This window comes from Heterocephalus glaber, unplaced genomic scaffold (assembly GCF_053883595.1).
Source record: "Heterocephalus glaber isolate CG9 unplaced genomic scaffold, H.glaber_assembly_v1.0 deba00001461, whole genome shotgun sequence".
NCBI classification, from domain to species: Eukaryota; Metazoa; Chordata; class Mammalia; order Rodentia; family Bathyergidae; genus Heterocephalus; species Heterocephalus glaber.
Window position 1 is genome coordinate 40,329,457 of NW_028258308.1, and position 6,223 is coordinate 40,335,679.

At 37.8% G+C, this 6,223-nt stretch overlaps 1 protein-coding gene across 7 annotated transcripts in view; it reads right to left on the minus strand.

Moving 5' to 3' along the window:
- Nsd3 (nuclear receptor binding SET domain protein 3) overlaps positions 1-6,223 on the minus strand; it is a 130,569-nt gene that overhangs the window by 120,356 nt on the left and 3,990 nt on the right. The gene's annotated exons all lie outside the window — the stretch shown is intronic.

A 6,223-nucleotide genomic window follows, 5' to 3' on the forward strand; every position in this document is an offset into this window, starting at 1 on the left:
GCGGCTTTTGTTTCAGGGCTTATTACCTGCTGACAGTTATGTAATGTTCACTTTCTAACTATTTCTTTACAACACACATGTGCCTTTTAGATGTTTTATTATACCACGCCAAACAACTTTTAAAAAACCAATTTTTAAAGTTTTTTTTTTTTACATATAGCTTTCATAAGATTGTACAGCTAACAGAGGTTGGGTAACGCAAGAATCAAGAGGCATACTATTGTCTGGGGAGTGGCTAATGCCACTAGGCAAGTCTCTATATGATCTCAAATCAATTTGATAACTTAAATTTTGTTCTTCACACAAAATCCTAGGAAAATGCCCGTTTCATAAATTTAAAATACCTACCTATATATTTTAGGAAGTATACATAGAACTTACACAACATTTAAAAATTCCTATGGCTGAAAATATTTATCTAATGCTCAATTATCTGTTAAAATAAAAATACAAGCTACAAAGAAAAAGGAAACATGTTCTCTAAAATTTTTAAAAATTAATCAGACTGAAATCTGAAAACTTACAATATGACAGTCAATTTAGCCTGAGGACCGCCTGAAACCTCAAATTCACCCATTATTGAGTCAAATAATTGTGTTCTCTAACTTTATTAACAGCAACAACAACGAAGTTATTATGTGGGAAATTTGTCAAACTTCTCAGAAGGTCCCCTATCCCATGTTAAGGTATTAGATAATATTTTCAGTGTTATATATGATTAAAATGGAAACTACATGTATGTTATTTTTTTCATTTTCCTATTTACTTTCTCTTCAACATAGCTTTGATGAGCAAGATCCACAACTAAAATTAAAAAATAAGGCAAGAATTTTTTTAAAGGAGCTTTTTCATATTCAAAACCTTGTCAATAAGCAGATGCAGTTTAGGAGCAATAATACACATTCATCCAGTAAAAACTGAACATTCTCTAAAGTCACAAAATGTAAAATATGCCCTCTTGTCATGCCATACTTTTCAGGCACAACATTCTACAGAAGTGTGCAAATTTTTTTGGTACCGGGGATCGAATTTGGAAGACTGTAACCTCTTTAGAAAAATGTTGTTGGGGGGGGGAGGCTGGGGATTAGCTTAGTGGTGCCGTCACCTGCCTTGCAACCACAAGGTCCTGAGTTCGATCCCTGGTACCAAAAAAAAAATGTTAGGGGGCCAGGGATTTAGCTCAGTGGTTCCAGCACCTGCCTCGCAAGTGCAAGGTCCCAAGTTCAAGCCCCGGTACCAAAAAATAAATAAATACATAAAAAATAAATTTTAAAATGTTAGGTAGTCTCAGTATAATTCTTAAGTTTATTCTTATTAATATTTATAAAAACATTAGACTACAGGACTGGGGATTTAGCTCAGTGGTGTCACCGCCTGCCTCGAAACCACAATGTCCCGAGTTCGATCCTTGGTACCCCCCCCAAAAAAGATTAGACTACAGAAATAAAGCTTACCATGTATTTAAAAACTCAAATGCTGGATATGTTGTTTACTAACAAAGAAGTAGTCTTAGTTGAGCCTTCAAAAAAATAATAGACTGCTTTTTTCTAAAGTAAAACTAAAAATAGCATTATAGAGAAACAGATTTTGTGGCGAGGCATCAAATTCTAAATTGTTTTAAAGCTGCAAAAATTTTAATTTCTTCAATGTCTACAACAGACAAGACTATATTTGTTTTAAAAGAACCCAATGAGTATGTATCCATAGTAACCCATTTTCTTCTTGATAGGCAAAAATAATTTAAAAATAATCAACAGTGCCTATGAGGACTTTTTAAAATTTTTGTTTTCAATTAGGTATTTTCAGTTCATTTTTAAAATTTACAAATGTTTTATTTTCTTTCCAGGAGCATGATTGGATCTCTGATCTTTTTTTTTTTTTCATGTCATTGCTATCTTATTTCACTGATAATATTAAAACAGGGAAAGTTCTGCCAAAAACCACTTCATTACACAAAACACAAACTTCAAAATAACTTGGGCCAGGGCCAGGGATTTAGCTCAGTGGTTCTGCCACATGCCTTGAAATCGCAAGGTCCTCAGTTCGATCCCTGGTACCAAAAAAAAAAAAAGAAATAAAATAACTTGGGCCACTTCATTTAGGCATGTTAAAATACCGTGTTCATATTCTTTATGTACAACATGATGAGCAAAATACAAAAAACAAACATCAGGGCCGGGGATTTAGCTTAGTGGTTTGGGCGCCTGCCTCGCAAGTGCAAGGTCCTGAGTTCGATCCCTGGTACCAACAAAACAAAACAAACAAACAAACAAACATCACCTGTAAAGATCTGTAGCGATCCCTTGAACTCAATACTCTAAACATCCCTAACCTTTGAGTGCTCTCCCTCACCTTTAGCTTTCATAGGTAGTTCAAAATACTTTCATAGTAAAAAAGTAGTATGATGTCCTATAAAGATCCAAGTAACAGGTCTGTCACCAAAAACTTGAACTTAACTTCTACAGGATTCAGTTTTCTCTTTTTTTTGGAGACAGGGTCTTACTATGTAATTCAGGCTGTCCTCAAACTCACTATGTAGGCCAGGCTACCCTTGAACTCAATGATCCTCCTGCCCCAGCCCCCCAAGTGCTGGGATTACAGGCATGTGCCACCATCCCCAGATGGACTCAGTTTTCTCTTGTAAAATAAGGTAGTTGGACTCTCTTGCATTTAAACAACTTGTTAGGAATATAATTCAGGAGCAACTCTAATACTTAAACTAGCAAAAACCTGCTAACCTAAATGTTAATATTCCAAACAATGGAATACTATATGACCCTTAAAAATAAGCTGTAGGTCCCATGTGCTAATAAAAAAAAGATGTCATGGGCAAACTATTAAAATAAAAAAGCAAAATGTTGGGCGGGAGATTTAGCTCAGTGGTTTTACTGCCTGCTGCGCAAGCGCAAGGACCGCAGTTCAATCTCTGGTACCAAAAAAAAAAAAAAGCAAAATGCTGGTAGTATGGCCCCATTCATATGGAGTTTAAAGACACACACAAACACACATACACACATTTTTTTAAAGAAACTAAAAGGGCTAAGGTTGTAGCTCAGTGGCAGAGCATTTTCCTAGTATATCTGAGGCCCTGGGTTCAATTCCTTGTACCTTAAAAACAAACAAACAAACAAACAAAAAAACCTGAAAAAGTATGCACAATCCAGAGGGACAGGGGGAGGAGAGAGGAAGGAATAAATTTATTTATCCAGGTCCATAAGTAGAAAAGCCCTGGGTCTAAATACTATTTAAATGCTTAATAGCATACCGGATGTTAAGTTACTTAAACTCAACTTTTCCATCTGTAAAAGTGAATAAATTACCGATAAAACTGTTGAGAGGATAAGAGGAAATCATACATGTAAGACACCCGGCATAGCTCACTGTAAGAGGATAGCAAATTTTGGCTATAAATGTGATTATTATGAATATTATTATGAACTCTATAGAACCAGATTTGACAATTGATCATCAATCTTGTTGACAGTCAATTTCCTTTGTTCAAAACTCACTCAATCTGATCAGTTAAAGAAAATATTTGTTAATATACAGTTAAAAATAGAAGTTATCACAAGTAGCAGAAGTGGTAATCAGAAGACAGTTTGGGTTGTAGGTGTCTAACCAGCCTTCTTCATTAAGTGGAGACCTGTGTCCAGGGAATCAGAACACTCATGACAGCTCATTCCAACTTCCAACATGATTTTTTCTATTTTAATATATAATAACTGCTTGTTTTCCTAAAAATTATAGCACTGGTAGTTCATACACACCATTTACCAACTAATTACAAATAACATGTCAATTGAATGGGAAATATAAATAAGAAATCTCCATAAATATAAATTCCAACAAAGCATACAGAATGGCTTTTTGGGGGGGGGGGTACAGGGGATGGAACTCGGGGACCTTGCTTGGCAGGTGCCAGAACCACTGAGCTAAATCCCCAGTCCCAGAATGGCTTTTTTTTTAATGGAACTTGTTCTCACAGAATTTCAAAAAATTGGGCTGGGGATTTAGCTCAGTGGCACCTCACCTGCCTTGCAAGCACAAGAGTCCTGAGTTCGATCCCCGATACAAAAAAAAAAAAGAATTTCAAAAAATTCAGACTAAATAGTATTGAGTCAAAGTACTCCAAGTGATGTACGTTTAGTTTTTATCCTAGGAATACTCTCAGAAAGTAACACTGTCAATATTCAGTTTAACTTTTCCAACAAACCAAGAACACATCCTAATATTCTATAACAGAGAGGACATTACTATTAGGACAGATGAAATCAGTACATGGTACAGCTGAACTGAGTCTACCATATTATAATTTCAACAAGACTTCCTGGTATTAGAGAGCAGTTTCAATATCAATGTTATGGGTTAAAGCTTGGATTACCCCATTACAATGATAAAACAAAAACAAAAGATCATACATTTTTAACTCTTTCCAATATGAAAATAAAATGGATTCTATCCAATACCTGTTCATCTACTATAAATTTGTCAGCCTTTAAAATAGTAACTTTTGAATCGAACAAGTAGTTACATTTGAATACATTCAAATAGTTACTCTGTAGCTTTCCTCTGAGTGACCTGAATTAAAAAACACAAAAAACAAAAAACCTGGCAACTCAATGAAGCTTTAAGAACTGTATGCCTACTTCATAGATCACTGCACTGTGCTGAACTAGCATTTGGATACTGTATTGAGCTAGCTACGTGAAAGCAAAAGGAAGAAGTGGGGGAAAGAGTTTATTAAAAAAATAATAAGGCACTATCCTTAACATACCCACCACCTACTAGCTATCAGAAACATCATTACACACACTTCTAATTTTTCCAACATTCAAAATACAGCAAACAGATAATCTACTACAGGCAGATCTTCCTACTCCTCAACCCCACAGTACTTTGCCAAGAGCACAGCCTCAAGTAAAATAAGCGATGCAATTTCCTTGTTTACTTAAAGAATTGCAGAAAACATGTTGACTGCCTCTGAGTCTTTTGAAACCAATCAATATTTAAAAGACTTCACGATCACGTTTGAAATACAAGAGTAGTAACAATTCCTTCGGCTGGTAAAAAAAAAATCTAGTTTAAAATTTACAAAAAGGGTTAAATTTTACACTGTTCATCAGTATGCCTTGTTTGCAACCAGAAGAGGGGAAAGAGGGGAGAACAGCAAAACACACAAGATGGAAAACATCACTACCTCCTTTGGTGGTTCTGAATAATTGTAAATGACCCAAGAGGTAAGGGAAAAGAGTTCATGAATAGAAAGAAAGGGGGTTAACAAATGTAAGCTGGTCCCTTCCAGATTCACACCGATGTCGGCGAAGAAAAGGAATTTATTTACACTGCAGTGTCTGGCAGCAAACATGGCTGCCCCTGCCCCCTTTACATCGGAATAGTCCTCACTCCCTCACCAAAACCGTCAAATTATGGCCATGTCTGTCTCCCTACCATAACACAAACACATCTCCTCTCCCCTCAAAACGGTAACACCCACACCTTCCCCACTTCCCAACAATCACAACCATAACCACTAGCTTCTCTGTCTCTAGCCTTGAAATAAAAGGCAAGAATACAAACATTGGAACAAAAGGCATTCCTTCTCACACTTTAACAACCTCCATCCCCTGCTTTTCCTCCCACTCTGTGACGCTAGGTCTATCCTTCTCATCCTTTCAACATTCAATTAATTGCCTTCCCTAACCCATTCTACCTCTTCCAATTTCCTGCGTCTGTTTCCTACCCTCCCATTGCATCCTGCCTCAAGCATTTCTCATCCTTTTTTTCTAATCCATTTTTTCCTCCACTTTCATTCCCTCATTTCTCCGCTGATTCCCAAAAGATACCTCGTTTCCCCGTCAAATTCTATCCTCCTCACCCAGTCTCCTGGTTCCCACACCCCACTACCGGACCACCCCAATTCGCAGTCGCCCAAGTCCCTAATCTTCTCCAAATCTAACTCTTCTCCCCGCCCCCAGCCCACCTCTACTCCCAATTCCCAGCTCAGCGCCACTACATCTCCCATCCCAATCCACCTTCCCCTGCCCCACCCCCCAATTCCCTCCACACCCCCCACCTTGCCATCTGCTCTCCCTTCTAGACTGCCCTCCAACCTTCGGGCCACCCGCTTCTCCTCCGTCCCAGGTCCCTGGGTCACCCCTTCACCCTTGCCCCATCCCTAGGTCGCCACCTCCCCACCGTGCCTTTCCTCACAACGCGCGCGCGC